This window comes from Amia ocellicauda, chromosome 6 (genome assembly GCF_036373705.1).
Source record: "Amia ocellicauda isolate fAmiCal2 chromosome 6, fAmiCal2.hap1, whole genome shotgun sequence".
In the NCBI taxonomy this organism is placed as follows: domain Eukaryota; kingdom Metazoa; phylum Chordata; class Actinopteri; order Amiiformes; family Amiidae; genus Amia; species Amia ocellicauda.
The window spans coordinates 42,178,813-42,194,277 of record NC_089855.1 but is presented as its reverse complement, the minus strand read 5'-3'; the positions used below and the strand labels follow the sequence as shown (position 1 = coordinate 42,194,277).

The 15,465-nt window shown below is 39.7% G+C and overlaps 2 non-coding genes across 2 annotated transcripts; both read left to right on the top strand.

Annotated features, from left to right (window-relative positions):
• Window positions 1-1,285: 1,285 nt before the first annotated feature.
• Window positions 1,286-1,400, top strand: LOC136752078 (U5 spliceosomal RNA). The gene has a single exon (XR_010817247.1). It is a non-coding gene; the product is annotated as a U5 spliceosomal RNA (small nuclear RNA).
• A 10,803-nt stretch (window positions 1,401-12,203) lies between these two features.
• Window positions 12,204-12,318, top strand: LOC136751938 (U5 spliceosomal RNA). Its single transcript, XR_010817124.1, has one exon. It is a non-coding gene; the product is annotated as a U5 spliceosomal RNA (small nuclear RNA).
• The last annotated feature ends 3,147 nt before the right edge of the window (window positions 12,319-15,465 follow it).

The window sequence follows — 15,465 nt, the reverse complement described above, 5'->3', positions numbered from 1 at the left end:
CACACATATGGCTTAAAATAAGCAAAGAAATCATTTCTACACAAACCGATGTGTTCCTGTGTGCCGTGTATGTTCCCCCCTCAGAATCCCCATATCACAATGAGGAGATCTTAATCGACTCAATTCTTGGGCTTAATTGGTCAAAATGACCATTGGTTGAAGGTACTCAGGGCCTGATGTGTAGAGAGACTTATTAAACCTGCAGGATTGTGGTTTTCCCAGAACAGAATTAACCAGTTCACCACAAAGGAACATGGAAGGTGCTATAGCAACATGGATTACACAAAAACATTGAAATCCAAGTTTGCAGTGGTCCTTGGGCCATTGCGTGGTGATCCAGATCACTTCAGCACGAATTTTGCAGTGGTCTGGACTACAACTCCAGGGACTACTGTGCAGTGGTCCAGACCTCAGAAACTGTATGCATATGAACACTGAAGTAGGCATCATAACTGTAGCCAATACTTTGTGGTTAAAATACTTAATTTAATCCCTGTATTGTACAGAATAATAAAACATAAGAGAAGGGCCTGAGAATAAATACAATACACAATAGACTGGAACCCTTAGAATATAATAATATTAACATCTTCATGATTAGTATGATTGTAGTTTGGATGATATATTAATGCATGTTGATAACATATTTTACAGAAAATGGGTTTTAGGAATTGTGTCCAAAAACTAAAAGAATTGTCTTAGGGACCACTGCTCCTTTTTTCCAGACCAATGTATAGCCCACTTTTCTTTTAAATTATGTTTAAAACAAAATTGAGGAAGCAGTGGTTACTTCATAGTATAACAATATGCATAGATATTTGCACAGACTGGTATAAATGTCCCTAATAAATAACCAAGTGCCATTTTTGTTGTTTCAAATGTGCCCAACATCTTTCCTGTATATGTCCTTTTAGTATGTCACCAACGTTCCTTAATTCGTTTTACAAATGTTCCCTGTATGATATGAATGTTCCCAAAGAATGTGACGAATGTTCCGTAGTTTATATTACAGATGTGCCCTAGCACTTCTCTCTCTCTCTCTCTCTCCCTCTCTCTCTCTCTCTCTCTCTCTCTCAATTCAGTGCATTGGTATTGTCAAAGCAATTGGACATGCAAACATACATACATACATACATGCATACATACAAAAATACATACATACATATGGAAAATAAACAATATCATTATAAATCACAATAAGATGTAATAAAGTACAGAAAAACAAAATGTAATAAAATGTGATCTTTAATACACACAAATATGTATGGCTGGTCGGATGCGTCTTGGACTCGGGTTCCTCTTCATTACTTATAATGCTTTTGCCTTTTGCTAAAGCTTTCCTTGGAGGGGAACGTGGATGAGTTTGTACCATTCTTGGGAGGCTCTGCCTTGTTGGGGCGGAGCTGTGATCCAGGTGAACAGCAGATCGGGCATAGGTGGGCATGTGGGCGGAGGAGGAGGAAGGCCGGTCAAGCAAATAAGCTTGCTAATGTACGCAGCAGCAGCAAACAGCCCCCCCATCCAGCCAGCCAGGCAGTCTGGCTGGCAGTGACTGAGTGGTTGACAGACGGCAAGCAACGGAATGCACGTGCTCTGTGCTGTCATAGCAGTCAGCTTAGAGAGAGGTTCGTGATGTCATCGCTGAGCTGGCTGGCTCTGTGTGTCTTGCTGGCTGTTTGTGTTTGTGAGAGAGAGAGATAGTGTGTGTGTGTGTGAGTGGGTGGGAGGTTGTGCTAGTGTCTGTCTGTCTGTCTGTCTGTCTCTCTCTGTCTCTCAATTCAATTCAATTCAAGGGTGCTTTATTGGCATGACAAACAGTTTTCTATGTCTCTCTCTCTCGCTCTGTAGATGCATCATAGGGAACATATGTAACAATCTCTCTTCTTGTTTACTAAAAATGTTTATGAACATATTTCAAGTGGGGCTTGCCTTGGTTGGAAACGTTTTAAGATTATTTATGAAGTGTAAATAGGATTTGTCTAAATTCTCCGTAGTTTTCAATGTATGTGCCATTCAGTAGCGTTCATGTTACAGATGTGTCCTAAGCAGTGGTTTGGTCAATAAAATGTAAGTAAAACTTTATTTTAGCAATTAAAGAGGGGATAAAATGCAAATAGAGGGTCCTAACTAATTATCTAATTTACCAACAACTTTTAAAATTAGGTCTTGCGAAGCTGCAAGAAATGCTGTATAATCGTATGTGTGTTCATACACCAGCTGCTAAAGTCTGATAGCTTTTGAAGACTCTGTATAGGACGTTGAAGAATGTGTTTTGTGATAATTATATAATGTTTTATATTAATACTAGCATTAGAAGTAGTTTTGTATACAGGCTGAGCAGATTAGATTGATCAGGATAAGTAAAGGGTAAACAAGGTTGGTTTGTTAGAAACTCCTGTCAGTAATGAAAGATTACACAGTGCCGAAATAGCCTACAGATGTCTGCTGTAAATTTGTTTATGACTTAACCGTTTCTCCAGATAGGCAGGAATTGTTTCTGTTAATGGGCGATTGACACTAGGTAAATGACGACCGTGGGATCTCATCTTCCTAGTGCACATCAAAGACGGACATCTGCTTTGGATCCATCACCTCTTCACGGGAGGACAGATCGTAAAACGGACCCAGACCTGTATCTTCTGATTGGATGAACGGCCATAAGATGTTATGTCGTTTTTCCTATAAAGTTGTACTCATGTTTGTAAACATTAAGCCTCACTGAAGGAGTTATTCCTGACGTGGGGCTTCCGAGCAGCTCGATTGATGTTCTGTTTGCTTTATCTCCATGACTTCTCTACTTATTTCTGACACGGTTCTACAACTTGGCATAACGAACGAGGATCTGAACTTGCCTCCACTCCCGGGACCAAAATATGGGTGAGTAGCTTTAAAAATGACCACCCTGTATATTTAATTTTGATCTCGGGATTTTGTGAGGCTCTCAGATTGTAATTTAAAGAGAACCTGTGGAGAGGTAGAGGTAAAACAAACAGAAAGGTTGATTGTAAAGCGGAGGATCACAGTAGGGTGAATTCCAGGTAAGATACATCTGCAGTGAGAGATGCCAAGGGAACCGAAAGGTACGACGAGGCCTGCTGAGCCCCAGGTTAAGCAAGGAAACCCTTGTACACCAGGGCCAGAGTCAGTGGCAGTCAATAACCAGACGGAACCAGAGGTACATAAAGTCCAGCAATATAGCCCCATCGTTGGCAAAGATAGGATTGGCATAATGGCGTTAAATAAGTGTCTGTATGTGAATTCCTACAAGTTTTAATTGTTAAACTTAAAATGGTAAAGGCAAGATAAAAAAACGACAAAGTTTCTATAATTCTTTGTCTGAATAATAAGAATTTAGAGAAGAAATTGATCATAATAGATCAAGAAAACACCAAAGTAGTGTATTTCAAAGTTTATTTTACATCTGATTTTTAATAATAACAATATAACAAATTAATAAATGCTATGGGCTGATTGAGACACTGCAGGTTCAACAAAACACGCCACTAATCTAATATCTGAATTATCTTTGGATGTCAATCTGTATGTGCTTTGTGTGTTTATGTATATATATATAGTCTGAAGGTTATGTAAGGTAAATGTCTGTTTTGTACGCTTTGTATTTTTAATATTGTGCATAGTCCAGAATAAGACTGAGAAGGGAAGTAACCAATAATTTCTGAATTATATTTACAATTACGCAGTTATTGATGTTTTAACAACAGATTAATGAGGATTTAGACATATAACTGTATACAGAGTGCATAAAGCATCAGAAATTAGAAATGAATAATGTATCTATTATTAGAATAATGTTAAAGTAATACAAAACATACACTAAATACATAGATTAATAATACTAATAAAGTAAATAAATAGTAATGGTGTCCTCTAAGACTCAGAAGAACAATAATTTGTTTGTTAAAAATCATATTATGGACAAATTCTGTAAAGTCAAATTAAAGGAAAACTAAAGGCTGGAATCCACAGGAGCAGCACTCTGGTGCAGCCCTGAGTGACAGCCTGATGTAAAACCCTTAGCAGGAGAATGTAAACAGTATAGTGACATATTATAGTCTTATTTTAGAAAATATTTGGTTATTGGTGCATAGCATAAAATACCTGAAATAAAAGTTAAAATTGGACCTTGGATTTAAGATGAGTGAATTAGTCAAAAGGTAAGAATTTTAAGGATACTATAGAAATATAAATTATAAGCATTGAATAAGTGAGCTAAAATTAGTATTGCATAATTTTGAAGCAGAAAATAAAACATAAAAATACTATTAGAATGAGTTTTACCAAACAGAAAAAAAAAAAATTATGTTAAAAATTGAATTAGAGCTAATTTTTGAAATGGAAATCTGAGGATACAGTGAAATTTGGTGAAGATATAAATACATAGATAACCAGATACTCCAGGAATTTAAAGGTGTGGTCATTTGGTAGCTGTGAGTTCCACAATGAAGAGTTTTTGAAAAACCCAGATATAAGATCCCTAAATACAAGGTGTAGGTAAGAAATGAACTATTGATCAGTTCAATCTGGCTTTGGGAACAGTTCTTCTGAACATGTACCGGTGTAGATTGGACTTCAATAGGAGGAAGTGACACAATAAAGACATATATGAGCCTTGCAGGCGGACAGTCTTAGTGCCCACGCAGGCTCTTCATTGGGGAAATCATTGACTGAACATATTTTTTTGAAAATTTGTTTTCCTGAGGTATCTGGGAATCAATATTGAAATCAATTAAAATGCTTATTTTCTAAAAATATATTTTATTAGGAAAATATCTTAATTTATTAACTCAAATAATGGAGCGAAATATGTTTATAAATAGTAATAATACATGTCAATAAATATAACTTGAATTGTCTAGTAAGAAATTAGGAAAGGAGAAAGAACTGCTGTTAGGATACAGAGTGATGTTTTCAGAGGGGGCGTTGGGGCAGTGAAAGTGTCTGTGAGGTCAGCTCCCCACTGAGAGAGATAAGAGAGCTGCCTTGTAACTAAATACAGATGTACTACTACAAACCAAGCAACATTGTCAACCGACAGTAATGTCCTGGGAAATCGAGAATAGTTACATTACTAATGCTAATAATACTGATGTTGATACAGATGAATAGAAAAATAACTACTATTATCTGTCTTCACAGGAACCAGCAACAATGAATTTCCCTCACATTTAGTCCACAGGTTCCCTACTCACATGCCATGACACATCAGTGCATAGTCTCCCCTCTCACATTGGCCTCCGCTCTAAGTGCTGCAGCCCATAATCCGTCCTCATGGCCACTGATGCCAGCGTGTGTGGACGGACAGGAGGGAGGGGGATGGTGGAAACATACGATGCTTACCATACTCTGGTAAAAGTAATAAACCAACTAACTCTGCTGATTCCAATTGACAACAGGAGGGTGGCGATGTCCAGGAATAGACGGACAGATTATTAACAATGCATTTCTGATTGATTTCAGGTGCTGAAAAATAACAATTTTATCTTTGAGGAAAAGGCCTGAAGAAACAATATAGAAATAGATTGGGAAGAAACATGAATAGTCATACAACTCCAACCTCTTTTAAATCTAAGCACAAGGATACAGAGTCTGGTGGGACTATGGGCATTTCATGAACTATCCTTTCCATAGTTTATTAGAGTGACTACTGGATTGAAAGAATTGTGCTGTTTGGATGTGTGACTGAAGTGTGAAATGATATGTGATGTTTCAATGTGATGTAAGTGGATACACACTGAATAATGCTACTATGGTGTATTGTATTATTGTATAAGGGGATTGAGTGAAAAACTAGTTCTAAAAAAATGTATGTGATAACAAAGCCAATGCTTTTTAATGAACGAATAATACATATTTAAAAAAAAAAGGTTTTATTGCATAATAAGTCTATTGGGCGATAGAATTGGCTTTAGAGCAGTGCCAATTTGGTTCTAACTTTTGGGAAATACAACTATTTACTTCTCCCGGTTTTGTATTCATTTTTTGCAAAACCGTTTCTAGGTGCTCAAGTCTATCTGAATCAAAAGTCCCATCTTCTGGAAACCTTAACTTTCTGTCACCTATTGTCCAGTCAAACCACTTGTGCACATCGCACACATCTTCACTCCATAGTTATCATACATATATCTGACATGTGTACCTTTGGGTGGCGGGTCACCCGTTTTACTGGAGCCGTTACCACGCATTTTCTATGTAACGTTTTGTACACAACTACCAAGACATACAAGCACAAAATAATAACAAAATGACAGGGGAGAAAAGAAAAAAAAGTAAAAAGAAATAAAAATATAACAAAACACAAATTAAAATAAATCCTATATACGAATAATAACAAACATGTTTTTCAATATGTTTGCATTTATATAACTTGTATATAACTTCATGACGTTTCTTCATTTACCATTTATGGTTCTACAAAACACGTGCTTTTACACTCACCTAAAGGATTATTAGGAACACCATACTAATACTGTGTTTGACCCCCTTTCGCCTTCAGAACTGCCTTAATTCTACGTGGCATTGATTCAACAAGGTGCTGAAAGCATTCTTTAGAAATGTTGGCCCATATTGGTGGGATAGCATCTTGCAGTTGATGGAGATTTGTGGGATGCACATCCAGGGCACGAAGCTCCCGTTCCACCACATCCCAAAGATGCTCTATTGGGTTGAGATCTGGTGACTGTGGGGGCCAGTTTAGTACAGTGAACTCATTGTCATGTTCAAGAAACCAATTTGAAATTATTCGACCTTTGTGACATGGTGCATTATCCTGCTGGAAGTAGACATCAGAGGATGGGTACATGGTGGTCATAAAGGGATGGACATGGTCAGAAACAATGCTCAGGTAGGCCGTGGCATTTAAACGATGCCCAATTGGCACTAAGGGGCCTAAAGTGTGCCAAGAAAACATCCCCCACACCATTACACCACCACCACCAGCCTGCACAGTGGTAACAAGGCATGATGGATCCATGTTCTCATTCTGTTTACGCCAAATTCTGACTCTACCATCTGAATGTCTCAACAGAAATCGAGACTCATCAGACCAGGCAACATTTTTCCAGTCTTCAACTGTCCAATTTTGGTGAGCTTGTGCAAATTGTAACCTCTTTTTCCTATTTGTAGTGGAGATGAGTGGTACCCAGTGGGGTCTTCTGCTGTTGTAGCCCATCCGCCTCAAGGTTGTACGTGTTGTGGCTTCACAAATGCTTTGCTGCATACCTCGGTTGTAACGAGTGGTTATTTCAGTCAAAGTTGCTCTTCTATCAGCTTGAATCAGTCGGCCCATTCTCCTCTGACCTCTAGCATCAACAAGGCATTTTCGCCCACAGGACTGCCGCATACTGGATGTTTTTCCCTTTTCACACCATTCTTTGTAAACCCTAGAAATGATTGTGCGTGAAAATCCCAGTAACTGAGCAGATTGTGAAATACTCAGACCGGCCCGTCTGTCACCAACAACCATGCCACGCTCAAAATTGCTTAAATCACCTATCTTTCCCATTCAGACATTCAGTTTGGAGTTCAGGAGATTGTCTTGACCAGGACCACACCCCTAAATGCATTGAAGCAACTGCCATGTGATTGGTTGGTTAGATAATTGCATTAATGAGAAATTGAACAGGTGTTCCTAATAATCCTTTAGGTGAGTGTATATTATCACCGGCATATCAGATATTGAACCATTTTTTTTTTCAAATTGTAGGTCAAACCTACCCTGCAGTTCTACAGACACACTTTTGTCTACGGGAACCCAAACAGGAAGACACAGTCCTATTACTTCATAAACAAGAAGACACAGTCAAGTCTATGGTAACACTAAGAAACTTTGTTTCTTAACAAGCAAGAAAACATTTCCTGCCTCAAGTAATTGATATAAGGCATGCAACAACGTTTAATAAAATATAGATTGCGTTACCTGATCGTCAGAGGGCCAGGCGAGCAGACAAGTGAAAGCAAAGCACCGCAGTAGGGAATTTTTCAAAAAGGTTCCTTTACCTTTTTCTATTTTGCTGGCGCGGTTTTGCTGGTCATTGGTCTGGCCATTCCAGTCCTCTGTGTCAGGGTTAGCAATCCCATCCTCGTCGCCATGTAATGTGGAAGAAAAACCATCTTCAATCAGGTTGGAACGTTCGTTGCAATGCCTTTAATACACGCAGCGTGGAGAGGAACAGTGAATCAAGAAGATCCCAAAGTCGCTCTGCCTTCATTTAAAAGTCAGAGGCTTTTATACACAAAAAACAAAGATCTGGTTACAATCACAGAGTCATTACTATATTATCATTAGAGAGTTAGCTAAGCAGAATATATATCAGAGTTCATAGGTCAACACATGGATTAGGGGGCAGGCACTTCAATCATACTGTTTGACAATATCTCCAAGGTCATCATCGTAAATAACGAACAGAAAACAAGCTACCTTCTGGCATGTCCTCCTGGCTTGACCTTATCTTTCTTAAGTATACAAGAGAGTAGAATTGAGGGAAAGAATTCTAACTTTCCTTCCACAGTACCCAACACCTACCAGTATGTCCTTTTATTATGTCACAAAGGTTCCCTAATTAGTTTTACAAATGTTCCCTGTATGTTATGAATGTTCCCTAGTTTATGTTACAGATGTGCCCTAGCACTTCTATCTCTCAATTCAGAACATTTGTATTGGAGGGGAACGTGGATGAGTTTGAACCATTCTTGGGAGGCTCTGCCTTGTTGAGGCGGAGCTGTGATCCAGGTGAACAGCAGATAGGGCATAGGTGGGCATGTGGGCGGAGGAGGAGGAAGGCCGGTCAAGCAAATAAGCTTGCTAAGGTATGCAGCAGCAGCAAACAGCCCCCCATCCAGCCAGCCAGGCAGTCTGGCTGGCAGTGACTGAGTGGTTGACAGACGGCAAGCAACGGAATGCACGTGCTCTGTGATGTCATAGCAGTCAGCTCAGATAGAGGTTCGTGATGTCATCGCTGAGCTGGCTGGCTCTGTGTGTCTTGCTGGCTGTGTGTGTGTGTGTGTGTGTGAGTGGGTGGGTGGGTGGCTGTGTTAGTGTTTGTCTGTCTGTCTGTCTGTCTCTCTCTGTCTCCCTCTCTCTCTCTCTCTCTCTGTCTCTCGCTCTGTAGATGCATCATAGGGAACATATGTAACAATCTCTCTTTTTGTTACCAAAAATGTGAATTAACGTATTTCAAGTGGGTTTTGCCTTGGTTGGAAACGTTTTAAGATTATTAAGATTAAGTGTAAAGTGGATTTGTCTCAATTCTCTGTAGTTTTCAATGTATGTGCCATTCAGTAGCGTTCATGTTACAGATGTGTCCTATGCAGTGGTAGGGTCAATAAAATGTCAGTAAAACTTTATTTTAGCAATTATAGAGGGGAACAAATGCAAATAGATGGTCCTCACTAATTATATAATTTACCAACAACATTTGAAATTAGGTCTTGCGAAGCTGCAAGACATGCTGTATAATCGTATGTGTGTTTATACACCAGCTCATATTTTTTCTCTCGTGAACAACAAATGCTGTTGGCTTGATTTTTACAGAGTATGTCATAAATTCCATTTTCATGAAGCCTGACAAATTGTACGCTGTGATATTGAATATTTTCAAAGTTACATCATTTGTTTGTTTTTCCTATCATGTTACAAATGTTCCCTATGTGAAAGATGCATTATATCTTAATAATGTCAAAACAACTAAAGATATTCAGATTATTATTTACGTTAAAGTTATAACACATCTCTTTTCACTATGTGTGTCAGTAAAAGTTTAAAAAATCCTGAAAGTTTTTTATTGATCCTGCAAAATAAGTGTTTAGGGAACATTTTTAACTTAAAGTTAGGCTTAGTGTTTGGGTTAGGGGTATGAATATAATTGATATATAGAATTGTTAAGAAGTGTAAATAATTACATTCCATTTTTCATGGATTGTCTGAAAGTTTCAGTTCTATATTCAGTTTGGAAACCATTTTTTCTATTTGTGTATATGAAAGATATACATCTATACAATATCTTCACTATTAAAGATAAACGCATTATTATTTTTGGCATTGTTAAAGCACTTTGGTATTACCTATGTGTATCTTTAAAAGTGTCAAATTCCTAAAGTTTTTTCATTGATCTTGCAAAATAAGTGTTTAGGGAAAATTTGTAACATAGAGTTAGGGTTAGCCACTGGGTAAGGGTTACATCTTCAACAGTAAGTTAATTCATGTGAATTATTCTCATCAATGTTAAAGAACAATAAGTTCTATTATGTGTGTCGATAAAATGCTGATATTCCATAACATTTGCTTGTGTATTCTGCAAAACACATATTTATGGAACATATGTAACATTAGGGTTACGATTTGCCATAGACGCGGAATGAGTTCGATTGTGAAGTTAAAGACGCAGTCGACTCTGTGCTGATTATTATTGCTGTGTTTCTCCACTTCTACTCCACGCTTGGGAACGCCCACATCCAGTGACGTCAGCGTTCGATTCTAAAACCGGTGGAAAAGCGGGCCGGTTCACAAGAAGATCAGCTGGATCCCAGGCCGAGCAGCGGCTCTGGCTCCAGTACCGGCACCATGTCGGTGGAAAAGCGCTAAGTGAGCTCACACTGAGCTCAGTGTAATGTCTGCTCTGGAGAGCTCACAGTGTGACCTAGTCGTGAGTTCACGTCTTTACTGGGTAGTCCTTGACAACTTAATTGACTCAATTCTTGGGCTTAATTGGTCAAAATGACCATTGGTTGAAGGTACTCAGGGACTGATGTGTAGACAGACTTATTAAACCTGCAGGATTGTGGTTTTCCCAGATCAGAATTAACCAGCTCACCACAAAGGAACATGGTAGGTGCTATTGCAAAATGGATTACACAAAAACATTGAAATCCAAGTTTGCAGTGGTCCTTCGGCCATTGCGTGGTGTTCCAGATCACTTCAGCACGAATTTTGCAGTGGTCTGGACTACAACTCCAGGGACTACTGTGCAGTGGTCCAGACCTCAGAAACTGAATGTATATGAACAGTGAAGTAGGCATCATAACTGTAGCCAATACTTTGTGGTTAAAATACTTAATTTAATCCCTGTTTTGTACTGTAAGATATTATTTGTTAGAATGTATTTTTCTATGGGAAATTTTATACCATCTGGATTGGTAGAGGAAACAGATCTCCTCCCTGGTAGCCCCTGGTAGCCCCTGGTAGCCCTGGTAACCCTATCTTTATGACCAGAGACCAAAAGGGACCTGTCCTCTGATTGGCTCTTAGCCAAATTTGAAATGACCCCCCACTTCTAGATTACTTTAGCATAAGACACCCAAGTCAGTAGTGGTGGCAAAATGCTATTGGTTGGAAGGAAACCTTATAAAAGGGTAAACAAAGAGAATTTGAGTTGTCTTAACTTCTTCATCCTGCAACGAGACACAAGAGAGAGCTGGAGGGAGAAAGAGAGAGACACACTGCTTTCTGCCTGATCAGACTGGCCTATAAGCTGTACTGTGAGGAGAAAGAAGAAAATGGGTATTATCTGTTTCTTACTGTAATCCAGCAGAAGCTTAATATTACTTATTTTCAGTAATATAATTGATTGATATTAGTTTCCTATTTTTGTCAAAATAAATTATTATTGCACATCTGTGACTTGACCACATCTTCCCTCTAAAAAGAATCTAACAAAGAGAAACCAATTGACCTATGAGTTTTCAGTTCAACTATTTATTTAGATTGACTGAAAAACCAAGCATTCAAATTCTCTTACAGTATGATTGTAGTTTGGATGATCTATTAATGCAAGTTGATAACATATTTTACAGAAAATGGGTTTTAGGAATTGTGTCAAAAAACTAAAAGAATTGTCTTAGGGACCACTGCTCCTTTTTTCCAGACCAATGTATAGCCCACTTTTCTTTTAAATTATGTTCAAAACAAAATTGAGGAAGCAGTAGTTAGTTCTGAATCAAACATATTGACCCCCTCACTCAATCTGTAAATCCTGCAGCAAATATTGGAATATGCATAGATATCTCAATTCAGTGCATTTGTATTGTCAAAGCAATTGGACATACATACATACATACATACATACATATGGAAAATAAACAATATAATTAAAAATCACAATAAGATGTAATAAAGTACAGAAAAACAAAATGTAATAAAATGTGATCTTTAATACACACAAATATGTATGGCTGGTCGGAAGCGTCTTGGACTCGGGTTCCTTTTCATTACTTATAATGCTTTTGCCTTTTGCTAAAGCTTTCCATGGAGGGGAACGTGGATGAGTTTGTACCATTCCTGGGAGGCTCTGCCTTGTTGGGGCGGAGCTGTGATCCAGGTGAACAGTAGATCGGGCATAGGTGGGCATGTGGGCGAAGGAGGAGGAAAGCAAATAAGCTTGCTAAGGTACGCAGCAGCAGCAAACGGCCCCCCCATCCAGCCAGCCAGGCAGTCTGGCTGGCAGTGACTGAGTGGTTGACAGACGGCAAGCAACGGAATGCACATGCTCTGTGATGTCATAGCAGTCAGCTCAGAGAGAGGTTCGTGATGTCATCGCTGACCTGGCTAGCTCTGTGTGTCTTGCTGGCTGTGTGTGTTGAACCGTCTTAGAAATAAGTGGAGAAGTCGCGGAGATAAAGCAAACAGTACTTTAATCGAGCCGCTCGGAAGCCCCACGTCAGGAATAATTCCTTCAGTGAGACTTAATATTTACAGACATGAGTACAGCTTTATAGGAAAAATGACATAACATCTTATGGCCGTTCATCCAATCAGAAGATACAGGTCCGGGTCCGTTTACAATCTGTCCTCCCGTGAAGAGGTGATGGATCCAAAGCAAATGTCTGTCTTTGATGTACACTAGGAAGATGCGATCCCACGGTCATCATTTACCTATTGTCAATCGCTCTTTAACAAAAACAATTCCTCCCTATCTGGAGAAATGATTAAGTCATAAACAAATTCACAGCAGACATCTGTAGGCTATTTCGGCACTGTGTAATCTTTCATTACTGACAGGAGTTTCTAACAAACCAACCTTCTTGACCCTTTACTTGTCCTGCTGAATCTAATCTGCTCAGTCTGTAAACAAAACTACTTCTAATGCTAGTATTAATATAAAACATTATATAATTATCACAAAACACTTTCTTCAATGTCCTATACAGAGTCTTCAACAGCTATCAGACTTTAGCAGCTGGTGTTTGAACACACATACGAGTATACAGCATTTTCTGCAGCTTCGCAAGACCTAATTTTAAACGTTGTTGGTAAATTAGATAATTAGTGAGGACCCTCTATTTGCATTTCTTCCTCCATAAATGCTAAAATAAAGTTTTACTGACATTGTATTGACCCTACCACTGCATAGGACACATCTGTAACATGAATGCTACTGAATGGCACATACATTGAAAACTACGGAGAATTGAGACAAATCCACTTTACACTTCATTAATAATCTTAAAACGTTTCCAACCAAGGCAAAACCCACTTGGAATTCGTTCATTCACATTTTTGGTAAACAAAAAGAGAGATTGTTACATATGTTCCCTATGATGCATCTACAGAGCGAGAGACAGAGACAGAGAGACAGAGAGAGAGATACTTTTTTAAACTTTAAAATGTACTTTATTACAAAAGGGCATCATTCAACACACAAAATCTACAAAAAGCATTAAATAATAAAAACAATGCAGCCTCGAAAAAATGCAGCTGTTAAACAACTATCCAATTACCATAAAAACAGAACTGACATCACTCTTTATATATTTAAAACCAAACCCTCATTCCCAACCAGGCAGAGAACCCTATCAAGGCACCATACTTTCTCAAACTGATCCACACTACACATTGTTTTGTGGTATTCATAATCGACAGTGATTTGTACAGCTACACTAATTTTCAAAACAGTCAAAATCTCACAAAACACATGGCCACTCAATTTCCGTTTCCTACTCTTTTTGCCCTATCAAAAAATTGGTTAACTTGACCTTGACTTTCAGTTGAACAATAGCACTTATACCGAACACAAACACCCTTGGAGAAAAACACAATGAGAGTTGAAAAAAGAACTTTCAACCATAGAAATAAAGGTTGTAATCTATTACAGTCTAAATAACGGTGAGCAACAGTTTTCGTTTGACCACAAAACACACAGGCATCAGTCACATCATGATCAATAATGGACAGAAAGGAATTCACTGCTAAGTGCCAGTGTAAATCCCCAGCTCTCTTATTCAGGGGGGCTGTATACAGGGTTCCCCAAGCTGGGCGAACTGCACTCTCAAATAGCAGCTTCCCTCTCCAGGGTGAATCAAGGACATCTTTTAACTGTGCAAAATGAGTCGTTTTCAATACAAATTGATACAGCGTCTTATTATTAGCACTAGAGAAAACAACATCGGAGAATTCCTTCATCTGTAAATTCAGATCTGGCCTATCCTGCCTGAGTCACATGGAAGGGGAAAGCTTCAGCTCAATGAAAAGCCTCTGTCTATCGGATTCATTGCTGCCCATCCAAACCTCCCCCTGTACACCCAGCCCCTACTCCTGCAGGGCCACACTCTACTGAGACAGCAACACCCCTACCACTCGCACTGAGTCCACCTGCAGCCTTCCTGCCAAGGCCTCCACACTCATCCAGCCACCCCCCCTCCCCATCACAACCTGCCCCAGCCTGGTCACACCTGCCTTAACCAGCCTGCTGTGCAAGCCCTGAGACTCCAACACAGGGAGCCGCAGTGCAGGGTTACACAGCAACGGCTCTCTCAAAAGCCAATAAGCCCCCAACCTCTCCATGTCTCTTCGCACCCGCACTAGCCACCACGCTTTCAAAACACTACGGTAAAAAAGTGGAACCCCTCTGAGATCCAACTGAGACATGTCTGTCACAAACAACTGCCTGTCCAGCTACAGCCTCTGAGAACAGCAGCTTCCGAACTGTCTGTAACCTGAACACTGCCACCCTGCTGGTCAGGTCTAAAAGTCCCTGCCCACCTTCTGCTACTTGCAGAAAAACAACACTCTGCCTGATCCAGTGCAGTCCGTCCCAAAAGAAATGGAGCAGGATCCTCTGGAGTCTGGTGAGCACACCTGCTGGTGGCTCCACACACTAGCCTGTGCCACAGCATTGAAGCCACCAGATTATTAATGACCAGCACCCTCCCTCTGTACGAGAGCTGGGGGAGCAGCCATCGCCAGCGCCCCAACCTCTCCTGTACTTGCTCCTCTATCCTCTGCCAGTTCCTCTGCTTTGCTTTGTCTCCCCCCAGGAACACCCCCAGACACTTTAACTCCCCACTACTCCACTGCAGCCCAGCTTGCAAACCCAGGGGCTGCCGCCCCCCAACTCCCAGAGCAGCACCGCACTGCTCTTCATCCAATTAACTCTTGCTGATGACACCTGCCCATATCTCTCTAGGCTCTCTTCCAAAAGCACAACGTCCCAGTCCCCCACCACACACACACAC